Here is a 13632-nt window from a genome sequence, read left to right as displayed (position 1 = left end):
TCGATCCTCCGAAGGCCATCATTTCAGAAGACTTCTTCATTCTCAACTTTCATCTTTCATCCTCAATTCTTCTCAATTGTTGTCTCTTTGTTCGTCTCTCAGTTATTCCGGCGCCTTGTTCAAGTTTTTCTCTCAGGTGGCTCATGATCTCTTCATTCTCATGTATCTTCATTAATTCATGGTATTCCCATTCAATTGTGAATTCTTACTGGTGCTTCCTTCAATTACGCTTCAAGTGGTGCTTACCTATCTCTCTCTTCAAGTTTTCTTTCAAGAATAATAAGTTGTATGCTAAATCCGTTGCTTGTCATCAATTTAACTTGATGAAGGATAAGCATAACATAATTCTTATTCTTGTTCATAGTAATCCGAATTCTTCTTCCGAAGTGGCTCATGATATCAATTCTTTTCTCAAGTGCTTATCTTTCTTTTCCGAAGTTCCAAGTTCTTTAAGTATCTCTTTGTGAGGCTTCATCTAAATCTTGGTAAGGTCATAATCTTATTCTTTTCTACCTTGGTATCTTTGCATCATTCATTCGTATACGGAGGTCCTTCTTGGTGGCTCATCAAGGTTTCAATCCATTCTCAAGTGTTCTTCAAGATTCTTGTTGGAGAACCTCAAGTATCCTTTCTCTTGCATTTATATGTGCAATTGTTCTTCCTTTATCCTTTGAGGTGGGATTATAGCATTCTTATTAGTGTAGGAGTCTCGAAGAGTTTTTCTTTCAAGAGTGAGATAATTAAATCCACCAATTCTTTGATCATGAGATATTTGCAACCCATGATTTCTTCATTGAGCTATCTTGGTTTGGATTCACCTAAAGCTTTTCCTATGGATTGTTGCTATCAGGGTGCTTGTCTTTAATCCAAGTTCTCAATGTATCCTCTTGGTGTAAGAAATTGTTCATATCTTGTTTCTCTCAATCAATCCTTGTTTCTATTAGTGGCTGGTTGTCACTTCATTAGTTTGAAAAGGTTTCCATAAGCCCACTTCTGTCTTGTTCTTTTCGTTGTTGTTTTTCCAACAACTCCATTCAATTCTTCTTGCAAGGATGCTTGCCAAGTTCATTGGAGTTAGTAGTTGTCATTCTCTCTTCATTCTCTTCTTCCGTATGAGCTAGTTCCTATTCTATTGTTCCGGAGGCATTGTGATGTTGCTCTTTTGGGTCTATTATGTTATTCTACCAAGATCATGGTGTTCCCTTGTTCTATTTAATTGTTTGTTATGAATATTGTCTATTTCTCCCATCTTATCGATTTTTTTGTCCCATTTTCCTACCGAAGTGCTGCCGAACTTTTCCATGAATTCTTGCTTGTTTCTCTTATCATCCCTCATCGCTTTGCAACCTTCAAGGATCGTTTGTTTCACTCGTTTGTCAAAGAAGCAATTAAATTTTTACCTCTTGTTCTTTCTCATCCTCTTCCCCTTCCATTCTTGGATCTCGGGGCGAGATCCTCTTGTAGTGTAGGAGAGTTGTGACAGCCCGATGCCGACGTTCCAGAAGATTCCCCCTTTATTTCCATTTCCGTCACGTGATTATTTTTATTTGTTGCATCATCATTTAGTTTGCATCGTCGCATCATGCATGGCATCTTGCATCGTCTGTCGCGTGTGGTGTTTTGAGTGTGTGTGCTTCGAGTGCTCACTGAGTCTTAGTGCGATAGTAACTCCCCTCCTCTCCCCTCTTAATTCTTTTTGTGGTTGCGTAAGAGATTTCAATTTTAACCCCTTTTAAAAAATGTGTCTTCTTTTAAAAAACCTTTTATTAAATGTGGGGGCAACCCTTGGTTTTTTTTCCTTTTGTTTATTTTCAAAACTAGAGTCTCATCTTATTTGTTAAAAGAGGTTTTATTTTATTCTCTTGTTAAAAGGGTTTTAATTTATTCTTAAAAAAAGGTTTCATTTTTATTTCTTTAAAAATGTCCAATCTATTTTTATAACTCGGGTATATTTTTTTCAAAGGAGCCAAAAGCGTTTTTTTAGTTTTGTTTAAAGCTTTTCTTTTATTTGGGTTTTCTGTTTAAAAAAATAGAGAGAGGGAGAGAGCAAGCCTGGCCAAGGCAAGCCGGCCCAGGCCCAACAGACCCCTGCCCTAGCGCCCCAGCCGACCCCCATCTCCCTCTCGTTTCTTCCCCCCCCCGATTCCTCTTCCTCCCGCAGAGCATTCCCCTCGTACAGCCTTCTCCCTCGGCCGATCCCCTTCTCCCTCTAGGTCCCGAGCTGCCCTGTGCCTCTTCCTCGCCGCCGGAGATCCCCCTCGCCGCCGGAGTCCCCTCGCCCCTCGCCCTCGCCATGCCCCTGTCCTCTCGCATCCCCCTGCGCTGCGCCACCTCCCTGCTCGCGAGCCATCGCCGGCTGCTCTGTCCCGCGGCCGCCGCGCTACTGTTCTCCGCCACCTCGCCGCCAGCCCCGTCGTGGCACCTCCATCTCCCTGTCGCCCGTGCCCCGCGGCCGCCGGTGCGCGCCCCCGCTGCCGCCGTTCTCCTCGGGGCTCCGCCTCCCCACGTCGCCGGCTTGCTGTGTTGCCGAAGCTATGCCTGCCTCCCTCGCCCCGACCTCCTCTGCCATGTGCTCTCCCCTGCCACCGCTAGGTAGTTGTTGTACGTGCCTGTGTAGTTTGATGCTGGCCGGTTGATGTTCCTGCTGCCGGTTGCTAGTTTCTCCTGTCGCTTTGCCTGTGCCTTGATGTTGCTCTGGTTATAACTGCTTGCGTGCTAGCTGCCTGATGCTTTGCTAGCTGCTTTGCTGCTAATGCTAGCCGACGCTAGTTGCTGCCAGGCTGCATGATGTTGCTATGTCGTTGCTTGCTGTTGCCTGTTGCCGAGAGCTGTAGTTGCTGCTAGGTGGCTGTTAGATGCCCTGCTAGCTAGCTTGCTTGTTGCTGCTAATTAGTTGTTTGCTATTGCTTACTAATAGATGCTTGTTGTTGCTAGTTGCTGTTGTTAGATTGTGGCATGTTGATGTTGTGTCCCCGTTGCTTGCTGCTGGTGCTGCTTGCGTCGTGTTGCTGCTTGATGTCACTGGTTATGTCGCCGAAGACCGCGTGCGCCATTCCCTCCGTCGTGGAACCGACAAGATCGCCGTGTACAACTTCGTCCTCAACGACCCCCGGAACGTGTTCGACTACCGATGTGAAGACCGTGAACCGACACCGAAGACCCGTGAACCGACGCCGAGCGAACGACTACCGTCGACGAGATGTCCGCTACGTCCGACTTCCACGACGTCCGCTACGATCCGACCCCCTCCGATATGCACGCTTCGAAGGTAACCCGATGAGACGTGTCGTGTACCGAATGCAAATGTGTTGTATGAGATGTATCATATGTTTGCGCCTATAATTGCCCGTTGCACGTTGTCTCTCTTTCGTCGCGCCCTCGACACATGGGAACCCGGTAGCGGGATCACCCCATGTTTATTTGGTTGTCCCGCACATGCTTCCTATACGTTGGCACGATATCTCAACCAGTTATCGGGATAGGAACGTTGTCGTGGCTTCGTTTCCGTCTTGCTGCCATGGTTCCCTCTCGCTCGCCGTGGCAACATATGTTTCTTTCTCTTCTTGCCCGTGGTGTTGTATCTTGCATGCATGTCGCATTCATGGCATATAATCTTATGTTGCATGTCTCTTGTGCCGTAGCGTCCGTTCTAAGTCCCGCGTGCTATCGACTAGGAGGACATGTAGGATCACCGCTTCACCCCTTGCCATGTTAACAACAATTTAATATTGTCGTGTAAATAATCGGAGTGAACTAAATAATTAATCGTGGAGTTTCATCGATATGCAACTCGTTGCATATCGAGCTTCACTTAATGTGTAATGTTTGTGTGAGGTGAATTTCCATGCCAAGCCTTGCATCAATGATCTGTTCATGCATCATAGTAGGTTGTGCATCATGTTGTGCATCGTGTGGTGAATATCTGTGTTGATGCTTGTTTCCGGTTTGCTCCATCTTGATAGAGTTCCGCAAGCGTGTTGGAATGTGAGGACCCGTTCGACTACGTTGGTTCACGTGCTTCTCGGAGTTGTTCTTCTTCTAAGCGGGATCTCAGGCAAGATGACCATTTCCCCAGATATCATTACTATCATTGCCATGCTAGTTTATCGCTTCTTTCGTTTATGTCTCGTTGCCTTCCACATATTAAATATCAGCCTCTCAAACAATGCCATGAAAACCCTCAACCTGTTCAACCTAGCAAACCACTGATTGGCTATGTTACTGCTTGCTTAACCTTGTGTTAGCATTGCTAGTTGCAGGTGCAGTTGCTTCCATGTGAAAATACGGGTTCCTTGTTATATCACCCTATTAAATGCTATTTAATTTAATGCACCTATATACTTGGTAAAAGGTGGAAGGCTCGGCCTTTCTAGCCTGGTGTTTTGTTCCACCTTTGCCCCCTTAGTTTCGGCTACCGGTGTTATGTTCCATATTTGAGCGCTCCTAACACGATCGGGGTTGTTATGGGGACCCCCTTGATACGCGGCTAGCTCATCCGTCGTGTCCTGAGAACGAGATACGCGGCTCCTATCGGGATCGTCGACACGTCGGGCGGCCTTGCTGGATTAGTTTTACCTTTGACGAGATATCTTGTTCATCGGGATTCCGGTGATGCTTTGGGTAATCTCAGAGTTGAGGTTTTCCACTAGGGAATCTGACGAGATCGCGAGCTTCGTGATTGAGGATTTCTATGCGGCTTGTGGTAATTTGTGATGGACTAGTTGGAGCACCCCTGCAGGGTGAAATATTTTCGGAAAGCCGTGCCCGCGGTTATGTGGCAACGTGGAAACTTTGTTTAACACCGGTTCTATATAACTTGAAGTTAACTTAATTAAAATATGCCAACTGTGTGCGTAACCATGACTGTCTCTTTCGTGAGTTCCTTCTCCGATTGAGGACACGGTGGGGTTATGTCTGACATAGGTAGGTGTTCAGGATCATTCATTTGATCATGAGTAGTTCACGTCCGTTATGCGTAGATCTTCCCCCTCTTATTTTTCTTGTACTCGTAAGTTTAGCCACCAAATATATGCTTAGCCGCTGCTGCAACCTCACCACTTACCCATACCTCACCCATTAAGCTTTGCTAGTCTTGATACCTTTGGAAATGAGATTGTTGAGTCCCCTGTGGCTCACAGATTACTACAACACCAGTTGCAGGTACAGGTAAAGGTTACTTGATGCGAGCGCATTGATTGTACATTTGGAGTTTCTTCTTCTTCTTCTTCTTCATCGATCTAGGATGGGTTCCAGGCCGGCAGCCTGGGATAGCAAGGATGGACGTCGTTCGTCTTTTCTCGTTTGTTTTCGTCCATAGTCGGACCCTGCTCTTCTTCTTGATGTTTATGTATTGTATTGATGTAACTCTGATGAAGCTTGTGGCGAGTGTAAGCCAATTCTATATATCTCTTCTTTTTAGTACATGTACTTGTAACGATATCCATTCTTGCGACACAACGAGATGCGCTTCTATCCCTGATGAGGCCCTCGTGCCAAATTGAGGATAGGGTCGCATCTTCGGCGTGACAGTAGGTGACTACAACTTGCAAGATAGGATCAATAACACACATATATTGGCGACAACATAATAGGTTCAGATCTAAAATCATGGCACTCGAGCTCTAGTGACAAGCATTAAGCATGGCAAAGTAGTAGCAACATCAATCTCAGAACATAGTGGATACTAGGGATCAATCCCTGTGAAAACTAACTCGATTACATGATAGATCTCATCCAACTCATCACCGTCCAGCAAGCCTACGATGAGATTACTCACGAACGGTGAAGAGCATCATGGAATTGGCGATGAAGGAAGGTTGGTGATGACGATGGCGACGATCTCCCCTCTCGGGAGCCTAGAACGGACTCCAGATCTGCCCTCCAGAGGAAGAACAGGAGGTGGCGGCGCCTTCTTTTCATAAAACGCGATGAACTCTTCTCCTTGATTTTTTTTCGGATGAAAGGGAATAAATAGAGCTGAGATTGGAGGTGGTGGAGCAATGTGGGCCCCACAAGCCTGCCAGGCGCGACGGGGGGGGGGGGGGGGGGGGCTGGTGGGCTTGTGGGCTCTCAGCTCCACCCTTCGGTTGATTTTTGCGCCAGTATTTTTTATATATTCCACAAAAAATCCCCGTAAATTTTCAGGTCATTCCGAGAACTTTTATCTCTACACAAAAACAACACCATGGCAATTCTGCTGAAAACAACGTTAGTCCAGGTTAGTTCCATTCAAATCATGCAAATTAGAATCCAAAACAAGGGCAAAAGAGTTTGGAAAAGTAGATACCACGGAGACGTATCAACTCCCCCAAGCTTAAAACCTTGCTTGTCCTCAAGCAATTCAGTTGACAATCTGAAAGAGATAAAAGAAAAACTTTTACGAACTCTGTTTGATCTTGTTGTTGCAACTACGTCTAACACATATCCAGAATTTCAGCAAGATCACAAGCTAACCACATAAGCATATGACATCTAGGTCTCACGGTAAACTCATATCAATGGCATAATCAACTAGCGAGCAATAATAATAAGTCTCAAACGTGACACCTCAATCAAAACAATCATGAAATAGTACGAACAGATGGTATCTCGCTAGCTCTTTCTGAGACCGCAAAACATAAATGCAGAGCACCTTCAAAGACCAAGGGCTCACTAGACATTGTAATTCATGGCAAAGAAGATCCAGTCACAGTCGTACTCAATCACAGTTAAAAGCAAAGCATAAAAATGACAGAGGTGCTCTCCAATTGGTGCTTTTATAAGAAGAGGATGACTCAACAGGAACATAAATAGACAGACCCTTCGCAGAGGGAAGCATTGATTTCCACAGGTGCCAGAGCTCAAGCTTTGAAAACAGAGATAATAATTTGGGTGGCATGCTTTCATTGTCAACGCAATGACCAAGAGTTCTCACCATCTTCCACGCTACACATGCTATAGGCGGTTCCCAAATAGAAAAGTAAAGTTTTGACTCCCCCACCACCGATCAATCACACTCCATGACTAGCCGAATACTCGGGTGTTGTCCATACCAACATCAATCCAGGGGGAGTTTTGTTTGCAATTATATTTTTGATTTGAGCATGGAACTAGGCATTCCAATTACCGGCCCCTTTCTCGTGAATGATAGTGAATAAACACATATCGAGGATAACACACCTAGCATGGAAGATACTGATATCCCCGTGTCACCACATGAGCGGTTCGGGCATGCAAAACAGATTATTTCTTGAAGGTTTAGAGAGTGGCACATGAAAATTTACTTGGAACGGCAGGTAGATACCGCATATAGGTAGGTATGATGGACTCATATGGAACAACTTTGGGTTTATGGAAGTGGATGCACAAGCAGTATTCCTGCTTAGTACAAGTGAAGGCTAGCAAAAGACTGGAAACCGACCAACTAGAGAGCGACAACAGTCACCAAAATGCATTGAGATTAACTAACATTGAGTGCAAGCATGAGTAGGACATAAATCACCATGAACATGAATATCATAGAGGCTATGTTGATTTTGTTTCAACTACATGCGTAAACATGCGCCAAGTCAAGCCACTTGAATCATTCAAAGGAGGATACCATCCTATCATACTACATCATAATCATCTCGAGATTCATGTTGGCATCCAAGACAAACCATTATAAGGTCCTAGCTAATTAAGCATGTCATCAGAAACTATGATCTCTAAGTTATCATTGCAAACATGTTTCTCTCACAACAAAGCTGAATCAGGAACGATGAGCTAGTCATATTTACAAAAACAAAATAGATCGAGTTCATACCAGCTTTTCCAGGCTCAATCACTTAATCATATATCGTCATTATTGCCTTTCACTTGCACGACTGAATGATGTGAACAATAATAAGAGTGCTCATGCATTGGACTAAGCTGGAATCTGCAAGCAAACACAAAGGAGAAGACAAAGTAATATGGCTCTTTGACAGATAAACAGATATGCCTGCGAGAGCCACTAAACATTGTAACCATGGTCTTCTACTTTGACCCAAAGAAAAAGAAAACTATTTACACGGGAAAGCTCCCAACAAGCAAAAGAAGAAGGAAAAATCTTTTTGGGTTTTTTCTCAAAGTAGACAAACACACGAAAAGAAAACGAGAAAAAGAAATAAACTAGCATGGATGATACAGTGGGAAAGTGTGAACACCGACTAACAAAGTGAAAGTGTAAGCAAGAATGTAAAGTCGGTGAGAAACACGTACTCCCCCAAGCTTAGGCTTTTGTCCTAAGTTGGTCTACTCCCATGGAGGAAAATAACCAGCTCCGGGGTACTCCGGAGTGTACTTAGGGTGCTACTGCTGTGTGAGCTCCTCTGGCTCCCATTGATAAACTGGCGTCTGGTACTCGACTGGTGGCTCGGGCACGGGCACGTGTGGTTGGGCTATGCCCCAATATGCGTAGATGTCCGAGGGCGTATAATGTACCTGCCTGTATGAAGATTGAACAAAGAAGGAGCAGGAAAAGTAATAGTCTCACGAGTACCATGACTAAATACCATGTTATGAATCATCCTTCTATTTATATCTCTATCAAGAAAATCATGGCGAACCATGCTATCATAATCTAGATATCTCTCAGGAAGAAGAATCTCTTCTTCCTCGTCCAGTCTAATAGGTATCTCAAAATGTCTAGCAAGACGGGTAGCGTAGATACCTCCATAAACAACGCCTTTAGAACGGTTCGTGTTCAACCGTTGAGCTACTATAGCGCCCAAGCTATAAGTTTTATCATTATAAAGGGCTTCGCACAAGACCGCAAGATCTGGGGAGCTAAGGGACCCAGCTTTCCCACGGCCAATCAAACATTTTCCCACAAATAATGAGAAGTATCGAAGCACGGGAAAATGTATGCTAGCAGCTTTAGCGCAAGACACTCCTCTCTCCTCTCCTACAACAATAGTATCTATGAAAGCCTCCAAGTCCCGTGGACGAGGTTCAAGAATATCCCCAACATAAGGTAATTTGCAAACATTGCAAAAATCCTGGAGTGACATGCTCTGGGGGATATCATATAACTAGAACTCAACCATAGGAGGATTCTTCCTTGGATAGAAATTAAAGCTTTGCACGAAAATATTGGTGAGGAGGAGGTATTGCAAATTCTTATCTTCAACGAAGGCGGTAAGGCCTGCGTTCTCCACCAAGTAATAAAAGTCCTCATAAAGTCCGACGGCGCGTAAGAACACATCGCTTGGCCACTCGCACGCTCGAACTTCTGCAACTCGGGGGACCGAATACTTGGGTTTCTTCTTCTCATTCCCATCATCCTTGGGGTCACGGCTTGAAGAGCCTCTTAAGAACCTCCTCATCTTTTCCTTTTTCTACCTCTGAAAATTTCTGAATTTTTTAGTGATTCTAAGGAAAAGTGAACAAGGCCCATCAAAACTCGTAGAAACTATTCCCACAAGTGCCTAGAAGCCATATTATGCATCAAAACTAGTTGGGACTGATACGTCTCAAATGTATCTATAGTTTTTGATGGTTTCACGCTGTTATCTTGTCAACTTTGGATGTTTTGTATACCTTTTATATCTTTTTTGGGACTAACTTTTTAATCCAGTGCCAAGTGCCAGTTCCTGTTTTTTCTGTGTTTTTGACTCTTTTCAGATCTGATTTTGGAACGGAGTCCAAACGAAATAAAATCCCCGAAATAATTTTTTCCAGAACGGAAGAAGATCAGGAGGCTTGAGGGCCAAGGCACGGGGCCCACAGGGAGCCCACAAGCCCTATTGCCGCGGCCAGGGGCGGCAACCAGGCTTGTGGCCTCCCTGGCGCTCCCCTGCCCTAGCTCTTTGGCCTACAAATTACCTAAAAATCCAGAAAAAATCAGGGCATCCACGAAAACACTTTTCCGCCGCCGGAAGCTTCCGTTTCCGCGAGATCTCATCTGGAGACCCTTCCCGGTGCCCTGCCGGAGGGGACTTTGGAGTTGGAGGGCTTCTACATCAACATCACCGCCTCTCCAATGACTCGTGAGTAGTCCACTTCAGACCTACGGGTCCATAGTTAGTAGCTAGATGGCTTCTTCTCTCTCTTGGATCTTCAATACAAAGTTCTCCATGATCTTCATGGAGATCTATACGATGTAATCCTCTTTGGCGGTGTGTTTGTCGAGATCCGATGAATTATGGATTTGTGATCAGTTTATCTATGAATTATATTAGTCTTTGCTGATTTCTTATATGCATGATTTGATATCCTTGTAAGTCTCTCCGAGTCTTGGGTTTTGTTTGGCCAACTAGATCTATGATTCTTGCAATGGGAGAAGTGCTTGGTTTTGGGTTCATATCATGTGGTGACCTTTCCCAGTGACAGAAGGGGCAGCAAGGCACGCATCGTGTTGTTGCCATCAAGGGTAACAAGATGGGCTTTTATCGTAGATATGAAATTGTCCATCTACATCATGTCATCTTGCTTAAGGCGTTACTCTGTTCTTTTGGACTTAATACACTAGATGCATGCTGGATAGTGGTCGACGTGTGGAGTAATAGTAGTAGATGCAGAAAGTATCAGTCTACTTGTTTTGGATGTGATGCCTATAGATATAATCATTGCCTTAGATAACGTCACGACTTTGCGCGGTTCTATCAATTGCTTGACAGTAATTCGTTCACCCACCGTCTACTTGCTTTCATGAGAGAAGCCACTAGTGAACACTATGGCCCCCGGGTCTATTCACAACTATCGTCTCCACTTTCTCTTTTACTTTGCTTGTTTACTTTGTTGCTTTCAATTCTCGCTTCGCAAACAATCTATAATGGATTGACAACCCCTTCATAGCGTTGGGTGCAAGCTCTTTGTGTTTGTGCAGGTACTTGTGACTTGGTGAGATCCTCCCACTGGATCGACATCTTGGTTCTCAAACTGAGGGAAATACTTACCGCCGCTGTGCTACATCACCCTTTCCTCTTTAAGGGAACATCAACGCAAGGCTCCAAGGCCGCGGGGAAATCCTTTGCATATTTGCCAAGGAAGTCCCTATAGGCGTAGCCGAAGCAGCAGGATTCCCGGCGCTGTTGCCAGGGAAGGTCTGTTGTTGCAGTAGCAGGGACCAACTAAAATTAGCATACAAAGCTCAAGAAGAGGGTCACCAAGGCAGCAAAAATACGCGAAGTATAAGGCACTAGAGCAAAAACTAATTGGACCAATGGAGGAGTCACATACCAAGGAGCAATTTCCCCAAAACAGCTTGGTGAATGGTGCTTTGCACAAGGAGATCGAAAATCCCAGCAAGAAGAGCAAGAACACGGGTTGGAGCTGCGAAACGATTTATTTTGGAGGTAGGAGAAGTAGATAGGAGCTAGAATAAGTGGAGGGGATACACGTGGGCTCCACAAGCCTGGTAGGCTTGGCCAGGGGGTGCCCGCGCCTCCAGGGCTTGTGGCCCACAATTGCAGCCCCCTGACTAGCTCTCCGTCTTAGTATTTTTCAAAAAATCCAGGAAAAATCATACTTGATTTTCACGGCATTCAGAGAACTTTTATTTTCGGGGTACTTTTCTACGGGACGGTAAAAGCAGAAAACAGGGAAAACTAAACTAAATCTATCATTTTTCTTCTAAGCAACCGAAGGTGAAAGCTTGGAACAGAGGTTTGCGACTCCTCGATTCATCCATCCCATGGTCACTGAAAGAAATCCGTCAATGAGGTTGATCAAGTCTCCTTGACAAACTTTTTTGAATTGCAAAAGAAGACGGAGAATTTTTGAATAGTCACTAGGTTACCTCAATGGGGATGTGCATCTCCCCAACAAGCAAATCATACTTCATCTTAACAGTAGGTATAGGGCATTCGAAGCTCCCAATAAGAATCGATGAAGTTTTTTCGATAGCATTGATGCAATATACTCGATATTGTTTCTTCGGAAAGTGCACCGTATGCTCATTATCGTTGATATGGAAAGTGACATTGCCTTTGTTGCAATCAATAACAGCCCCTGCAGTGTTTAGAAATGGTCTTCCAAGGATGACCGCCATGGCATCATCCTCGGGAATATCCAGAATAACAAAGTCCGTCAAGATAGTAACGTGAGCAACCACAACAGGCACATCCTTGCAAATGCCGATAGGGAAAGCAGTTGATTTGTCGGCCATTTGTAGAGAGATTTTAGTGGGTGTCAACTTATCCAGTTCAAGTCTACGATAAAGATAAAGAGGCATAACACTAACACCGGCTCCAAGGTCGCATAAAGCAGTTCTAACGTAGTTGCCTTTACTGGAGCAAGGTATAGTGGGCACTCCGGGATCACCTAGTTTCTTAGGAGTTCCACCCTTGAAGGTATAATTAGCGAGCATGGTGGAAATCTCAACCTCAGGTATCGTCCTCTTATTAGTCACAATATCCTTGATGTACTTAGCATACGGAGACATTTTGAGCATATCTGTCAAACGCATTTGCAGAAAGAGAGGTCTAATCATTTCAACAAATCGCTCAAAATCCTCATCATCCTTTTTCTTGGATGGTTAGGGAGGAAAGGGCATGGGTTTCTGAACCCATGGTTCCCTTTCTTTACCATGCTTCCTAGCAGCGAAGTCATTCTTATCATATCTTCTAGTCTTAGGCTGTGCGTTATCAAGATCAACAGGTTCAATCTCCACATCCTTATCATTGCTAGGTTGAGCATCAACATGAACATCACTATTGATATTATCATTAAACTCATGTTCATCACCAGATTGTGTTTCGGCATCAGAGACAAAGACATCGTTTGGATTCTCAGGTGTAACAGTATCACGGTTTCTAGCGTGCAAGTTCCTATCATCTCTCTTCTACTTCCTAGGATGACTAGGTGCATCCGTGCTAACTCCTTGAGAATCTTGTTCAATTCTCTTCGGATGACCCTCAGGATACAAAGGTTCCTCGGTCATTCTACCGCCTCTAGTGACGACTCTGACAAAATTGTCATTCAACTCATTGAGCAAGTCATTTTGAGCCTTAAGTACTTGTTCTACTTGAGTAGTAACCATAGAGGCATGTTTACTCAGAAGCTTAAGATCATGGACATTTCTATCCACACAAGCACTTAAATGACTAAGCATACGAGCATTCTGTTCCAATTGTGTGCTAACATAAGCATTGAAACTTTGTTGTTTGGCAACAAAGTTATCAAATTCATCCAGGCATAAGCTAGCAGGTTTATCAAAAGGAATATCACTCTCGTTGAATCTACGAAGAGAATTTACCTCTACTACTTGTGTCGGGTTATCAAGACCATGAATCTCTTCGATAGGTGGTAGATTTTTGACATCTTCAGATTTAATGCCTTTCTCTTTCATAGATTTCTTAGCTTCTTGCATATCTTCAGGACTGAGGAATAGAATACCTCTTTTCTTCGGAGTTGGCTTCGGAGGTGGTTCGGGACTAGTCCAAGCATTCTCATTGCACAAGATATTATTCAATAGGATCTCAGCTTGTTCTACAGTTCGTTCCCTAAAAACACGACCAACATAACTATCTAGGTGATCTCTAGAAGCATCGGTAAGTCCATTATAGAAGATATCAAGTATTTCATTCTTCTCAAGAGGGTGACCAGACAAAGCATTCAGCAGCTGGACGAGCCTCCCCCAAGCTTCTGGGAGACTCTTGATACGTCTTCGTCGTATCTACTTTTCCGAAC

At 44.2% G+C, this 13632-nt stretch overlaps 1 pseudogene; it reads left to right on the top strand.

Annotated features, from left to right (window-relative positions):
- Positions 1–2293: 2293 nt before the first annotated feature.
- Positions 2294–13632, top strand: part of LOC123396386 — a 189611-nt pseudogene continuing 178272 nt past the window's right edge.

Source organism: Hordeum vulgare, chromosome 5H (genome assembly GCF_904849725.1).
Source record: "Hordeum vulgare subsp. vulgare chromosome 5H, MorexV3_pseudomolecules_assembly, whole genome shotgun sequence".
NCBI lineage: Eukaryota > Viridiplantae > Streptophyta > Magnoliopsida > Poales > Poaceae > Hordeum > Hordeum vulgare.
Note: the sequence above shows the minus strand (reverse complement) of the source record. Positions and strands in the feature narration are given on the sequence as shown.